Source organism: Mesoplodon mirus, assembly GCF_964341445.2.
Source record: "Mesoplodon mirus genome assembly, chromosome: 4".
In the NCBI taxonomy this organism is placed as follows: Eukaryota; Metazoa; Chordata; class Mammalia; order Artiodactyla; family Ziphiidae; genus Mesoplodon; species Mesoplodon mirus.
Window position 1 is genome coordinate 168,206,011 of NC_138979.1, and position 16,431 is coordinate 168,222,441.

Genomic DNA, 16,431 nt, shown 5'->3' on the forward strand with positions numbered 1-16,431 from the left:
TATATGACTTTGGTGCCAGGGGATCTTGTGTTTAGTACTGATGTGGACACTTGCTATCTAGATAATTTTGGTCAAGTTATCCTGTATGAGCTTCTTGTTTATCTTCAAAACTAGCACTTCGGAGTAAGTAATCAAAAGTATTCCTTAAAAAGTGATGTGACTATTCTAGGTGTTATTAGAAGCTCTATCTTCCTCTTTAATATATAGCTATCAGAGTCTTTCACCAAAACTTCTATTTCTTCTCATCATATAATTCTAACAATCAAACTTCATGCTTCTCTGGAAGAAAAAAGCCCCAAAATATGGAGTTAACTTATTTTAATTTTGTAGTTTTCTCTTTCTGGTTACATTAGTACTTAGTTTTCATTCTCTACACCTTCTTTCATTCTTTCCTCTCAAAGAGAGGACCCCAGCTTCCAACATGTGACAAATGACCTGGGCCAGCTGAAAGCTAATAGCTACAATCCTGGATCTTTGCCCAGCTGAATCAGAGAAGTCTACACAATATGTTTCTGTCTTGGACAAGCCTCCGGAAACAAAATTAACACAAGTTAAAAAGAGAAATTCCTCTTTAAATGTCTTATATTTGTTTCAAACTGCATAAAAATGTTTGAGGGGCATAATATTAAAACCAAGTAATTTGCTTCAACCAAAAGAACAAGATGAAAATTATTAAGGCAGCTACCAATGCATGGGAAGAAACATCCAAAACACTTTATCACTCCAGCTTTCCAACACTTTAGAGCAGAAGAAATATTTTCAGTAAAGTTGTCCTACTAAGAAACATACCTTTGACACTTGAAAAAGGATGGAGTTGGAGGACACCTACTTCCTGATTTCAAAACCTATGGCAAAGTGTAATCAAGACAGTGTGGTACTAACATAAGGATAGATATGTAGATCAATGGAACAAGTTGGAGAATCTAGAAATAAACCTTTACATTTATGATCAATTAATTTTCAACACTGGTACCATGAGAATTAATTGGAAGACATTTTTTTCAACAAATTTCCTGAACAACTGTATATCCACATACAAAAGAATGGAGTTGGACTTCTTCCTTATATTATATACAAAAATGAATTCAAAATGGATCACAGACCTAAATACAAGAGCTAAAAACCCCAAACAAACAAACAAAACCCCCCCCAAAACCCCAAAAAAACAAATTAAAAAAACCTCTTAAAAGAAAATATGGAAGTAAATCTTTGTAACCTCAGTTTTGGTTTAGGCAATGTTTTCTATACACCAAAACACAAGTAACAAAAGAAAAATTAGATAATTTGGACTTCATTAAAACTAAAATATTTTGTGCTGCAAAAAAGAAAGTGAAAAGATGAACCCACAGAATGGGAAAAAATATTGGAAAATTGTATAGCTGGTATGGGATTAGTATTTGGCATATATAAAGTATTCTTATATCTTAATAATTAAGAGATACATAACCCAATTAAAATTTTGGCAAAGGATCTGAATAGTCTTTTCTTCAAAGTAGATACAAACTGCTAATAAGCACATGAAAAGATGCTTAACATCATCAGCCATCAGGGAAAAGCAAATTAAGACAACGAGATACCACTTCATACCCACTAGGAAAGTTATAATAAGAACATAGACAGTGGCAATGTTGAAGATAATGTGGAGAAAGTGGAACTCTCATATATTGCTGGTAGGAATATGAAATGGTAGAGCTGCTCTGGAAAACAACTGGCATTTCTCCCCAAAAGTTAAACATAAGAGTTACCATATAACAAAGCAATTTCATTCCTAGGTACGTACCCAAGAGAAATGAAAGCATATATCCATATAAAACATTTACATGAATGCTCATGCATTATTAATAATAGCCAAAAAGTGAAAGAACCCAAATGTCCAGAAACTGATGGATGAATCTGATGGATGAATACCCACAATGAAATATTATTTGGCCATAAAAAACAGTGACGTTCTGATATGTGCTACAATATAAGTGAACCTTGAAAACATTATGCTAAGAAAACAAATCAGTCACAAAAGACCATATACAGTATGATTCCATTTATATGAAATATCCAGAAAAGGTGGGTCTGTAGAGACAGAAATTAGATTAGTAGTTCCCTTGGGCTGGGAATAGGTGAGTGAAAGAGGAAAAGATGGGTGTGTGATTGCTAATTTGAATGGGATTTATTTTTGTGGTGACAAAATTTAGATTTTGGTAATGGTTGCACAACTCTGTGAAACACTAAAGCCACTGAATTCTACAACTATAATGGCTGAAATGTATAGTGTGTAAATTATATCTCAATAAAGCTTTCTTTAAAAAAACAATAAGATGGAAATGATTAAGACAACCACCAATGCACAGGAAGAAACAGACATAAGACTCATTTAAAGCAAATAAATATTTTCAAAGAATTGTTCAACTGAGAAATATAATTTTGAACACTTGAATAGTTGGATAATAAGTAACTAGTTTTTCACCTGTATAATAGAAATTTTGTTTTTATTGTTTCTGTCATAAATTTAACTCTGTATTTAAAGTAAGAGGGACTAGATATTATGTCTTGATTATTCCAACTTCTCAATTCTGTTGAATAATATGGGATTCAAAATGGATACATCTACAATCTAACTACCTAATTAATAGATAGATGATAAATTATTGATAAACTGATGGATAGATCAAAATAAAGGGGGTGCTTGTAGAATCAACTCTAAAGTATTACCACTGAGATATCTCTGAATTCTGATTCTATTAATAAGTGGTGTTTTGAATGTTCAGGGGGGAATATCTTCACAGTCTTATGAATCCTTTTTATTAGTATAGAAATACAAGGACTTATGTAAAATTTTGTGAGAAAAAAAACAGAATCCTGGCATCCATGGAACCAGCAAGTTTAAACAACCTTGTTTAAGAGAATAGTCTTTCTCCAGAATAAGTCAGGTGTTAATCTTGGCTTCAAATACGTTTTTAAAGTCTGAGTTTGCCAAGTGGCATGAGGCCAGGTGCAAGAATATTTGCTTTTCTTTCACTGTGTTGAAAATTTGTAGAATCCAGAATTAGAGGAATACACACAGCTGGTGGAAAAATAGTTCACTACCTCAATACATATGCAGCTCCTACAATTTTTTGAGGCACATTAATAACCTAGAAACTGCTGAGTCCCTGGTGATGTTGACAGAGATATCCTTTCTTTCCTGCCAAATTCATGCTCATAGGTTTTCTAGTGTATGATTCCATATGCTATAAATATAAATAAAATTCCAACTCCCCTACAACTTAACATTAATGGACAACAGAAGAGAAACAGGATGGTACATTTGACAATCCATGAGCCACTATTTCAAAAGGGAGGCAGCAGACCGTTCATACCAGTTACAAAATGCAGAGTTTTTAATATTCTGAGCCAGAATAAATCACACTGACTATATATGAAGTAAAGTCGGGGGCTGAGAACCACCTATAGTTGACACAAACCAGTGAATATTTCAGAGAACATTTCCCCCTTAACTGTGGAAAAGCATCCGGCATAACTTAACTGGCCATTTGCTTTGTTTTAACTTCCCCTCCTATAACCATGAACCCACAGGTCTGATGTCCACAAATACACACACACTCACACACACACACTCACATCCATAACATCTGTCCTTGGTTTTGCCAGGGATAAAGAAGCATCAGCATAGAAAATGATGAAAATCTTTTGCTGAATTAAATTCCTGAATGCAGTAGTTCTTTTGTTAGCGTCCTTTACCTGCAGGTTCAGCAGCCAAAAGAACTGCAAGGATCACAAAATTTGCCTCACCCTGGGATTAAACACATCATGATGATGGTCCGACCAGCAGAGGGCAGTGGCATACCACGCACAAAACTTGGCCCAGGAAAAGCCTTACAACCTGCAGTTAATAAAGAACTGAGCAGGAGGGTAAAATAGCTGGGTTTAGAAGAGATTTATTTCAACTACATAAGCAAGAAAGTTATACAGTTACCCAAGAAAACTCCATCCGTGGAATTCACAGCAAGGCAAAGTGTGCCAGTGATCAAAGGCTACAGTGAAGCTCTAAATCATTGCTAAATGATCCAGAGCCCATTCACCTGGTGCTGCCAGCCTCCATCCATATGGGGAAACGCTTGCAGATGGGCCTAAGAGATATTATAATTTCAACAACAAAAAGAGGATCTACTCTGTGACTTCTGACTTGGAGAAGCACATAGTTTACAAATAAATCTGAATCAAGAAACTATGGATTTTCTCCAGAAGATTTTGAGAAATGTGAGTTATTGTACCAGCTTTGCTAGTAAAAAGCTGTGTGACTCTAGACAGGTTTTTTAACCTCTCTGAAAGTCAGTTCAATAGTTAAAAAAAAGAATTGGATTGGACAATTCTGAAGGCAACTCCAGCTTTAATATCTTTTTTAACCGGTGTCTGCTAAATGGAGAGACTGATGGGGAGTCCTGATCAGTCTTCCTCTCAGTATATTCTGAAGAAGAATATAATGGGGATGAGGAAACTAAACACAAAGCGGCTAAGATTTTGAGTAAATTTTGCACTGTGTCGCGCCAGTAATCCAATTAGGAATACTAAAGTAGGCTCCTTCCTGTACTATCCTTGGACATTCTATTTTATTAATCCCCTCTTGTTATTTACATTTACATGCATATTTCCTAATGGAAGATTAGGACTTTAGTGGGAGATGTCCTATATGTAATTCATCTATGTAGCTCACCTTAATAATTCTTGTAGAACTTGTACCATGATACTTTGTAATACTAAATCTCAGAGACTACACCAGAGCAGATATCCAAAGCCTGTGGAAGACAACTAAGTGGCTATATGACAAATGTTGCAAAGCCAAATAGAACATTTGAGAAAGACATGACAGGGACACTACGGATGACAGCTGTACACACAGCTCCAGCTGAAATTTGCCAAGCACTTTTGGGGAAGTGCAAAGAGAATAAAGTGACAACATTTGCAAATAAAATGCCCTGTGGGCATGGTCTGCATATTCAAGCTGCCAAGCCTGGAAAAAAGCAGAGTATGCAAAGATAGAAAACCCCACCAGTCACCCTTTCAAGCCTCATTGATTTTTAAAAAATTTTTATTTTTAACATCTTTATTAGAGTATAATTGCTTTACAATGGTGTGCCAGTTTCTGCTTTATAACAAAGTGAATCAGTTATACATATACATATGTCCCCATATCTCTTCCCTCTTGTGTCTCCCTCCCACACTCTGTATCCCACCCCTCTAGGTGGTCACAAAGCACGGAGCTGATCTCCCTGTGCTATGCGGCTGCTTCTGACTAGTTATCTATTTTACATTTGGTACTGTGTATATGTCCATGCCACTCTCTCACTTTGTCCCAGCTTACCCTTCACCCTCCCCATATCCTCAAGTTCATTCTCCAGGAAGTCTGCATCTTTATTCCCATCTTGCCCTTAGGTTCTTCTGACCATTTTCTTTCTTTTTTCTTTTTTCTTTTTTTTTTAGATTCCATATATATGTGTTAGCATACGGTATTTGTTTTTCTCTTTCGGACTTACTTCACTCTGTACGACAGTCTTTAGGTCCATCCACCTCACTACAAATAACTCAGTTTTGTTCCTTTTTATGGCTGAGTAATATTCCATTGTATATATGTTCCACATCTTCTTTACCCATTCATCTGTTGATGGACATTTAGGTTGCTTTCATGTCCTGGCTATTGTAAATAGAGCTGCAATGAACATTTTGGTACATGACTTTTTTTCAATTATGGTCTTCTCAGGGTGTATGCCCAGTACTGGGATTGCTGGGTCGTATGGTAGTTCTATTTTTAGTTATTTAAGGAACCTCCATACTGTTCTCCATAGTGGCTGTATCAATTTACATTCCCACCAACAGTGCAAGAGGGTTCCCTTTTCTCCACACCCTCTCTAGCATTTATTGTTTTTAGATTTTTTGATGATGGCCATTCTGACCGGTGTGAGATGATATCGCATTGTAGTTTTGATTTGTATTTCTCTAATGATTAATGATGTGGAGCATTCTTTCATGTGTTTGTGGGAAATCTGTATATCTTCTTTGGAGAAATGTCTATTTAGGTCTCTTGCTCATTTTTGGATTGGTTTGTTTATTTTCTTGATATTGAGCTGCATGAGTTGCTTGTATGTTTTGGAGATGAATCCTTTGTCAGTTGCTTCATTTGCAAAAATTTTCTCCCATTCTGAGGGTTGTCTTTTTGTCTTGTTTATGGCTTCCTTTGCTGTGCAAGAGCTTTTAATTTTCATTAGGTCCCATTTGTTTATTTTTGTTTTTATTTCCATTTCTCTAGGAGGTGGATCAAAAAGGATCTGGCTGTGATGTATGTCATGGAGTGTTCTGCCTGTATTTTCCTCTAAGAGTTGGATGGTGTCTGGTCTTACATTTAGGTCTTTAATCCATTTAGAGTTTATTTTTGTGTATGGTGTTAGGGAGTGATCTAATTTCATTCTTTTACATGTAGCTGTCCAGTTTTCCCAACACTATTTATTGAAGAGGCTGTCTTTTCTCCACTGTATATTCCTGCCACCTTTATCAAAGATAAGGTGACCATATGTGTGTGGGTTTATCTCTGGGGTTTCTATCCTGTTCCATTGATTTATGTTTCTGTTTTTGTGCCAGTACCATACTTCTTGATTACAGTAGCTTTGTAGTATAGTCTGAAGTCAGGGAGGCTGAATCCTCCAGCTCTGTTTTTGTTTCTCAAGATTGCTTTGGCTATTCAGGGTCTTTTGTGCTTCCATACAAATTGTGAAATTTTTTGTTCTAATTCTGTAAAAAATGCTGGTGGTAGTTTGATAGGGATTGCATTGAATCTGTAGATTGCTTTGGGTAGTAGAGTCATTTACACAATATTGATTCTTCCAATCCAAAAATATGGTGTATTTCTCCATCTATTTGTATCATCTTTAATTTCTTTCATCAGTGTCTTATAATTTTCTGCATACAGGTCTTTTGTCTCTGTACGCAGGTTTATTCCTAGATATTTTATTCTTTTTGCTACAATGGTAAATGGGAGTTTTTTCTTGATTTCACTTTCAGATTTTTCATCATTAGTATATAGGAATGCCAGAGATTTCTATGCATTAATTTTGTATCCTGCTACTTTACCAAATTCATTGATTAGCTCTGGTAGCTTCTTTAGGATTCTCTATGTATAGTATCATGTCATCTGCAAACAGCGACAGCTTTACTTCTTCTTTTCCCATTTGGATTCCTTTTATTTATTTTTCTTCTCTTTAATCCTGTGGCTAAAACCTCCAAAACTATGTTGAATAATAGTTGTGAGAGTGGGCAAACTTGTCTTTTTCCTGATCTTAGTGGAAATGGTTTCAGTTTTTCACCATTGAGGATGATGTTGGCTGTGGGTTTGTCATATATGGCCTTTATTATGTTGAGGAAAGTTCCCTCTATGCCTACTTTCTGGAGGGTTTTTATCATAAAAGGGTGTTGAATTTTGTCAAAAGCTATCTCTGCATATACTGAGATGGTCATATGGTTTTTCTCCTTCAATTTGTTAATATGGTGTATCACATTGATTGATTTGCATATATTGAAGAAACCTTGCATTCCTGGGATAAACCCCACTTGATCATGGTTTATGATCCTTTTAATGTGCCGTTCGGTTCTGTTTGCTAGTATTTTGTTGAGGAATTTTTGCATCTATGTTCATCAGTGATATTGGCATGTAGTTTTCTTTTTTTGTGACACCTTTGTCTGGTTTTGGTATCAGGGTGATGGTGGCCTCATAGAATGAGTTTGGGAGTGTTCCTCCTTGTGCTATATTTTGGAAGAGTTTGAGAAGGATAGGTGTTAGCTCTTCTCTAAATGTTTGACAGAATTCGCCTGTGCAAGCCATCTGGTTCTGGGCTTTTGTTTGTTGGAAGAGTTTTAATCACAGTTTCAATTTCAGTGCTTGTGATTGGTCTGTTCATATTTTCTGTTTCTTCTGGTTCAGTATCGGAAGGTTGTGCATTTCTAATAATTTGTCCATTTCTTCTAGGTTGTCCATTTTATTGGCATATAGTTGCTTGTAGTAACCTCTCATGATCCTTTGTATTTCTGCAGCATCAGTTGTTACTTCTCCTTTTTCATTTCCAATTCTATTGATTTGAGTCTTCTCTCTTTTTTTTATTTATATCTCTGGCTAATGGTTTATCAATTTTGTTTATCTTCTCAAAGAAGAAGCTTTTAGTTTTATTGATCTTTGTTATCATTTCCTTCATTCCTTTTTCATTTATTTCTTTTTTTTTTTTTTGTGGTACGCGGGCCTCTCACTGTTGTGGCCTCTCCCGTTGCGGAGCACAGGCTCCGGACGCGCAAGGCTCAGCGGCCATGGCTCACGGACCCAGCCACTCCGCGGCATGTGGGATCTTCCCAGACGGGGACACGAACCCGTGTCCCCTGCATTGGCAGGCGGACTCTCAACCACTGCGCCACCAGGGAAGCCCTCATTTATTTCTGATCTGATCTTTGTGATTTCTATTATTCTGCTAACTTTGGGGTTATTTTGTTCTTCTTTCTCTAATTGCTTTAGGTGTGAGGTTAGGTTGGTTATTTGAGATGTTTCCTGTTTCTTAAGGTAGGCTTGTATAGCCATAAACTTCCCTCTTAGAACTGTTTTTGCTGCATCCCATAGGTTTTGGGTCATCGTGTTTTGATTGTCATTTGTTTCTAGGTATTTTTTGATTTCCTCTTTGATTTCTTCAGTGATCTCTTGGTTATTAAATAGTGTTTTGTTTAGCCTCCATGTGTTTGTATTTCTTACAGACTTTTTCCTGTAATTGATATCTAGTCTCATAGCATTGTTGTCAGAAAAGATACCTGATACAATTTCAATTTTCTTAAATTTACCAAGGCTTGATTTTTGACCCTTAGATATGATCTATCCTGGAGAATGTTCCATGAGCCCTTTAGAAAAATGTGTATTCTGTTTTTTTGGATGGAATATCCTATAAATATCAATTAAGTCTATTTTGTTTAATGTATCATTTATAGCTCATGATTCCTTATTTATTTGCATTTTGGATTATCTGTCCATTGGTACAAGTGGGGTGTTAAAGTCCCCTACTATGATTGTGTTACTGTCGATTTGCCCTTTTATGGTTGTTAGTATTTGCCTTATTTATTGAGGTGCTCCTATGTTGGGTGCATAAATATTTACATTTGTTATATCTTCTTCTGGGATCAATCCCTTGATCATTATGTAGTGTCCTTCTTTGTCTCTTGTAATAATCTTTGTTTTAAAGTCTATTTTCTGTGATATGAGAATTGCTACTCCAGGTATTTTTTGATTTCCATTTGCATGGAATATCATTTTCCATCCCCTCACTTTCAGTCTGTATGTGTTCCTAGGTCTGAAGTGGGTCTCTTATAGATAGCATATATATGGGTCTTCTTTTTGTATCCATTCATCCAATCTATGTCTTTTGGTTTGGAATATTTAATCCATTTACATTTAAGGTAATTATCAATATGTATGTTCTATTACCATTTTCTTAGTTGTTTTAGGTTTATTATTGTAGGTGTTTCCTTTCTCTTGTGTTTCATGCCTAGAGAAGTTCCTTTAGCATTTGTTTTAAATCTGGTTTGGTGATGTGAATTGTCTTAGCTTTTGCTTGTCTGTAAAGCTTTTAATTTTTCCATGAAATCTGAATGATATCCTTGCAAGGTAGAGTAATATACCAATCTTGGTTATAGGTTTTTCTCTTTCATCACTTCAAATATGTCCTGCCACTCCCTTTTGGCTTTCAGAGTTTTTGCTGAAAGATCAGCTGTTAACCTGATGGGGATTCCCTTGTGTGTTATTTGTTGTTTTTCCCTTGCTGCTTTTAATATTTATTCTTTGTGTTTAATTTTTGATAGTTTGATTAATATGTGTTTTGGTGTGTTTCTCCTTGGATTTATGATGTATGGGTCTCTTTGTGCTTTCTGGACTTGATTAACTATTTCCTTTTCCATATTAGGGAAGTTTTCAACTATAATCTCTTCAAATATTTTCTCTGTCCCTTCTTTTTCTCTTCTTCTTCTGGGACCCCTATAATTCGAATGTTGCTGCGTTTAATCTTGTCCAAGATGTCTCTGAGACTGTGTTCAATTCTTTTCATTCTTTTTTCTTTATTCTGCTCTGCAGTAGTTATTTCCACTATTTTATCTTCCAGGTCACTTATCCGTTCTTCTGCCTCAGTTATTCTGCTATTGATCCCTTCTAGAGAATTTTTAATTTCATTTATTGTGTTTTTCATCATTGTTTGTTTGCTCTTTAGTTCTTGTAGGTCCTTGTTAAACGTTTCTTGTATTTTCTCCATTCTATTTCCAAGATTTTGGATCATCTTTCCTATAATTATTCTGAATTCTTTTTCATGTAGACTGCCTATTTCCTCTTCATTTGATATGTCTGGTGGGTTTTTGCCTTGCTCCTTCATCTGCTGTGTGTTTCTCTGTCTTCTCATTTTGCTTAACTTACTGTGTTTGGGTTCTCCTTTTTTCAGGCTGTAGGTCCGTAGTTCACATTGTTTTTGGTGTCTGTTCCCAGTGGCTAAAGTTGGTTCAGTGGGTTGTGTAGGCTTCCTGTTGGAGGGGACTAGTGTCTGTGTTCCGGTGGATGAGGCTGTATCTTGTCTTTGTGATGGGCAGGTCCATGTCTGGTGTTGTGTTTTGTGGTGTCTGTGGCCTTATTATGATTTTAGGCAGCTTCTGTGCTAATGGATGGGGTTGTGTTCCTGTCTTGCTAGTTCTTTGGTATAGGGTGTCCAGCACTGTAGCTTGCTAGTCATTAAGTGAAGCTGGGTGTTGGTGTTGAGATGGAGATCTCTGGGAGGTTTTTGCTGTTTGATATTATGTGGAGGTGGGAGGTCTCTTGTGGACCAGTGTCCTGGACTTGGCTCTTCCACCTCAGTCACACAGCCCTGATGCCTGCCTGGAGCATCAAGAGCCTTTCATCCATACGGCTCAGAATAAAAGGTAGATAAAAAAGAAAGAAGAAGGTAAAATAAAATAAAATAAAATAAAATAAAATAAAAAATAATTATTAAGAAAAAAAATTTTTAATTAATGAGAAAAAAAACAAAAAATGGACAGACAGAACCCTAGGGCAAATGGTAAAAGCAAAGCTATACAGACAAAATCACACACAGAAGCATACACATACACACTCACAAAAAGAGAAAAAGTGGAAAAAATATATATATCGTTTCTCCCAAAGTCCACCTTCTCAGTTTGGGATGATTCTTTGTCTATTCAGATATTCCACAGATGCAGGGTACATCAAGTTGATTGTGGAGATTTAATCCGCCGCTCCTGAGGCTGCTGGGAAAGATTTCCCTTTCTCTTCTTTGCACAGCTCCCAGGGTTCAGCTTTGGATTTGGACCCACCTCTGCATGTAGGTCACCTGACGGTGTCTGTTCTTCGTTCATACAGGACGGGGTTAAAGTAGCAGCTGATTCGGGGTCTCTGGCTCACCCAGGCCGGGGAGAGGGAGGGGTACGGATGTGTGGTGAGCCTGCGGTGGCAGAGGCCGGCGTGACATTGCAGCAGCCTGAGGCATGCCATGCATTCTCCCGGGGAAGGTGCCCCTGGATCACGGAACCCTGGCAGTGGCGGGCTGCACAGACTCCCAGGAGTGGAGTTGTGGATAGTGACCTGTGCTTGCACACAGGCTTCTTGGTGGTGGCAGCAGCAGCGTTAGCGTCTCATGACCGTCTCTGGGGTCCGCGGTGATAGCCGTGTCTCGCGCCTGTCTCTGGAGCTCCTTTAAGCGGCACTCTTAATCCCCTCTCCTCGTGCCCCAGGATACAAAGAGGCAAGAAAATGTCTCTTGTCTCTTCGGCAGCTCCAGACATTTTCCTGGACTCCCTCCCGGCCAGCTGTGGTGCACTAGTCCCTTCAGGCTGTGTTTATGCCGCCAACCCCAGTCCTCTCCCTGGAGTCTGACCTCTGAAGCCCGAGCTTCAGCTCCCAGCCCCCGCCTGCCCCAGCGGTTGAGCAGACAAGCCTCTGGGGCTGGTGAGTGCTAGTCGACACTGATCCTCTGTGTGGGAATCTCTCCGCTTTGCCCTCTGCACCCCTGTTGCTGTGCTCTCCAAAGCTTCCCTCCTCTGCCACCCACCGTCCCCACCCGGGAAGGGCCTTCCTAGTGTGTGGAAACCTTTCCTCCTTCACAGCTCCCTCCCACTGGTGCAGGTCCCGTCCCTATCCTTTTGTCTCCATTTATTCTTTTTTCTTTTGCCCCACCCAGGTACGTGGGGAGTTTCTTGCCTTTTGGGAGGTCTGAGGTCTTCTGCCAGTGTTCAGTAGGTGTTCTGTCAGAGTTGTTCCACATATAGATGCATTTCTGATGTATTTTTGGGGAGGAAGGTGATCTCCGCATCTTACTTTTCCGCCATCTTGAAGCTCCTCCAAGCCTCAATGATTTTTATGCACATAATAATGATATATATATAAACATGATAAACTGATGGAGCCAGTAGCTCAGGAAGGGAATAACCACAGCCACTATGGGGGTCATAATTAGTGTTGGACTTTTAAAAACAGAATCAAGGTTCTATCCAAGTATGTGTTTTTCCTGTTATGAACATGTGGGTACCAATATGCTTTCCAGATAAAGCAATAGTTTTGGATGTCTTCAAGGACAATAATAGTAAGGCAAACTTAGCACTGAGAGAGGTATTTGAAATGGACAATATTGGTCTCATCCCAAAATTCATATGTTGAATTCCTAACATCAGGGATGTCACCAAGATGGTGACATATGAAGCTCCTGAATATTCCTCCTCCCACAGATGCACCACAAATACAGCTATGCATGGCTTGATTCCTGCTGAGAGAGATCCAGAAACTATATGAGTGATTCCTGCACATTGGGTACTGAGAAAACACCCACATCAAAATGGTGAGACACACTGTTGCCATAAACCCCATCCTGGACACAGCACCATACTGTGGCAGAAGAGAGCTCCAGTTCTCAGCTTTTCCCTGAGTAGGAGAGAGTTTGGACCACATATACAGGGCCACAAATTTTGAAGCTGCCACCCGAGATACAGGACCCGAAAACACCTAGCTCTCAGAGGCCAAATAGGGCTTGTGTTCATGATTACAACACGACTATAGCAAACAAAACAAAATTGTTAAATGCACAGGTAAATGTTCTCCACAACTAAAGAACCCTGCCTCCAGCCCTGCATCCCAGCCTCACCTACACCCTGACACTGGCTCAGCACAGAAGGAGCAGACAAAAATGCTCATCTCCTCGGTTTCCTCAGTAGGAGTTTACATCATTTACCAGTTGCTCAGTAAGAGTCTGACTTCTAAGTAGTGAGCATCTAGGTGCTGACAGGGATCATCCAGGTAGTCTGAAAGAGCTAATGGGCACTTCTCCTGCCTTCTCCCTCTGGATCCCTCCAACAGTAAAACCAAGTCTCCAGCACCTCTCTGGAAAGATATCTCATACCCCAACTGCTATGGCTGCCGCCTGAGGGACTGGCTCCCAAATAGCTCTGGGAGCCAGTGGGGTTTGACATTCATGACTCCCCCAGGGACCACACACACACAAAAAAGGTGGTTCTATTTGGGTGCACATACACTCCCAGTGCCTATGCCCTCTGGCTCAGAATAGATTGAGAAACACAAACACCCAGCTCTCAGTTTCTCCTGGATAGGATCTAGGATGCTTATCTAATGCCTTGACTTTCCCAGATGCTGCCTGAAGACTGGGCTTCCAAATAGCCTGCATTGGGGAGCTGAAGGGGTAGACAATATTCCTTTGTCAGCTTAAGCAGGTATATGGGCTTTTCCCACACAGTTAGGACACTAACAGGTCTTGGCACACCCTCAACTTCTAGGAGCCACTAAGAACAAACAGGTGGCTCTACAATCACAAAGGTCTCAGACATAGCCAACCAAGAATACGCTACCCAGTAAAATTGTTCTAAAGAATTGAAGGAGCGATAAAGAGTTTCCTAGACAAGCAAAAGTTGAAGGAGTTTATCACTGCTAGACTTGTCTCACAAAGCACATTAAAGGACTATTGAAAAGAGAAATTAACAAAACAGTCCCATTTACAAAGCATTATGTACATTGAACATTATAAAACATTGATAAAAGAAATTGAAGAAAACATAAATGGAACGATATTTTGTGCTCATGGGTTGGAAGAATCAATATTGTTAAAATGCACATACTTCACAAAGTGAGCTACAGACTCAATGCAATCTTTATCAAAATTCCAAAGGCATTTTTCACAGAAATAGAAAAACAATCCTAAAATTGTTTGGAAAATTTTTTGGAACCACAAAAGATCTCCACTAACCAAAGCAATCTTGAGAAAGAAAAACAAAGGTAGAGGCATCGTACATTCTGATTTCAAACAATATTGCAAAGCTTTTGTAATTGAAACAGTATGATATTGTCATAAAAATAGACAAATATATCAATGAAAGAGAACAAAGAGCTCAGAAATAAACCTATGCACATATGGTCAATTAATTTTAACAAAGATGCCAAGTATATACAATGGAGAAAGGATAGTCTTATCAATAAATGATGTTAGGGGACACTGGATAGCCACATGCAAAAGAATGAAACTTGGCCTCATCTCTCACTATACACAAAAGTCAACTCAAAATGGATTGAAGACAAACGTAAGGCCTAACACCATTCAACTGCTAGAAGAAAACATAGTGAGGGAAGCTTTTTGATATTGATCTTGGCAATGATTTTTTGGTTTTGACAACAAAGTCAAGTTAACAAAAGCGAAAATAAATAATATTAAAGCAAAAGAAACCATCAACAAAATAAAAAATCAGCCTAAAGAATGGGAGAACATATTGGCAAACCACATATCTAATAAGAGATTAATATCCAAAATATAAAAGGAACCCATACAACTCAATACCAAAAAAGCAAATAACCCAATTAAAACATGGACAAAGAACCTGAATAGGTATAATTTCAAAGAAGACATGCAAGTGACCAACAGGTACATGAAAAGGTGCTCAATATCACTAATTACCAGAGAAATACAAATCAAAACTACAATGAGGTATTTCTTCACACCTGTTAGGATGTCTGTTATCAAAAAGACAAGTGATAAGTGCTGGCTAGGATGCAGAGAGAAGATAAAGTTTGTACACTGTTGATGTAGATGTAAACTTGTACAGCCTCTGTGCACAACAGTAGGGAGGCACCTCAATAAATTAAAAATAGAACCACCATGTGATCCAGCACTCCCACTTCTAGATATATACCCAGAGGAAGTAAAATTATTTTTTCAAAAAAATATCTTTGCAACTTTACTCATTGCAGCATTATTTACAATAGCCAAAGTACAGAAACAAACTAAATGTCAGTCGAGATGAATGGATTAAAAAATGTGATATATATCTATTTATCTACCTATAAAAGAATATTATTCAGTCTTAAAAAAAAAAAGGATATCATGTCATTTGCAGCACCATGGATGAAAATGGAGGGCATTATGCTATAAATTGAAATAAGCCTACCAGAGAAAAACAAATGCTGGATGGTATCACTTATATGTGGAATATGTATATATATATATATATATATATATATATATATATATATATATATATATGTATTAAATCAAACTCATAGAAACAGAGTGGAATGGTGGTTACCTGGGGCTGGGGGTGGAGTAATTGGGAAGGAGTTTGTTAAAGGGTGCAAACTTTCAGCTTTAAGATGAATGAGGTCTGATCATCTATGAATGAGGTCTGAGGATCTAATCGTCATGTTGTACACTTTAAATATATTACAATTTTATTTGTCAATTATACCTCAATAAAACTGGAAAAAAGAAAATCCTAATCCCCAATATAACAATATTATGAGGTGGGGTCTTTGCAAGGTGATTAGATCATGAATGAAATTAGTGTTCCTTAAAAAGTCCCCAAAGGGCTCTCTCACCCTTTTTTGGCCATGTGAGGACATAGCGGGAAGATTGCTGTCTTTGAAGCAGGAAGGGGACTCCCAGAAGACACTTAATCTGCCAGTGCTATGACTTTGGATTTCCAGCTTTCAGAAATGTGAGAATTTTTGTTTCTTTTAGTCACTCAGTCTATGGTACTTTGCATATATATATAGCAGCTCAAATTAAGAAGTATCCATCCTTAAAGGAGTTAGAATGTATTAACCAACTGGTTTCTTATTCCACTTTCCACAATTGCCCACTAGTGTTTAACACACTGCTTACACAGTGGGTGCTTTATACACAGAAAGCACTCAATGGATAGTCTCACATTCAAGAACCAGAAAGGCCTTTATTTTGTGCATGAGAATTTTGACTACTCAAACCACTAACTTGACCCAGGTTACCCAAAGTTAGTGTCAGAGTTTAAATCTTAGTCTTCTGACTTCAAATCTAGTCTATTGGTCCCTAGATGGCAAATGTATTACATTTCTGAGAA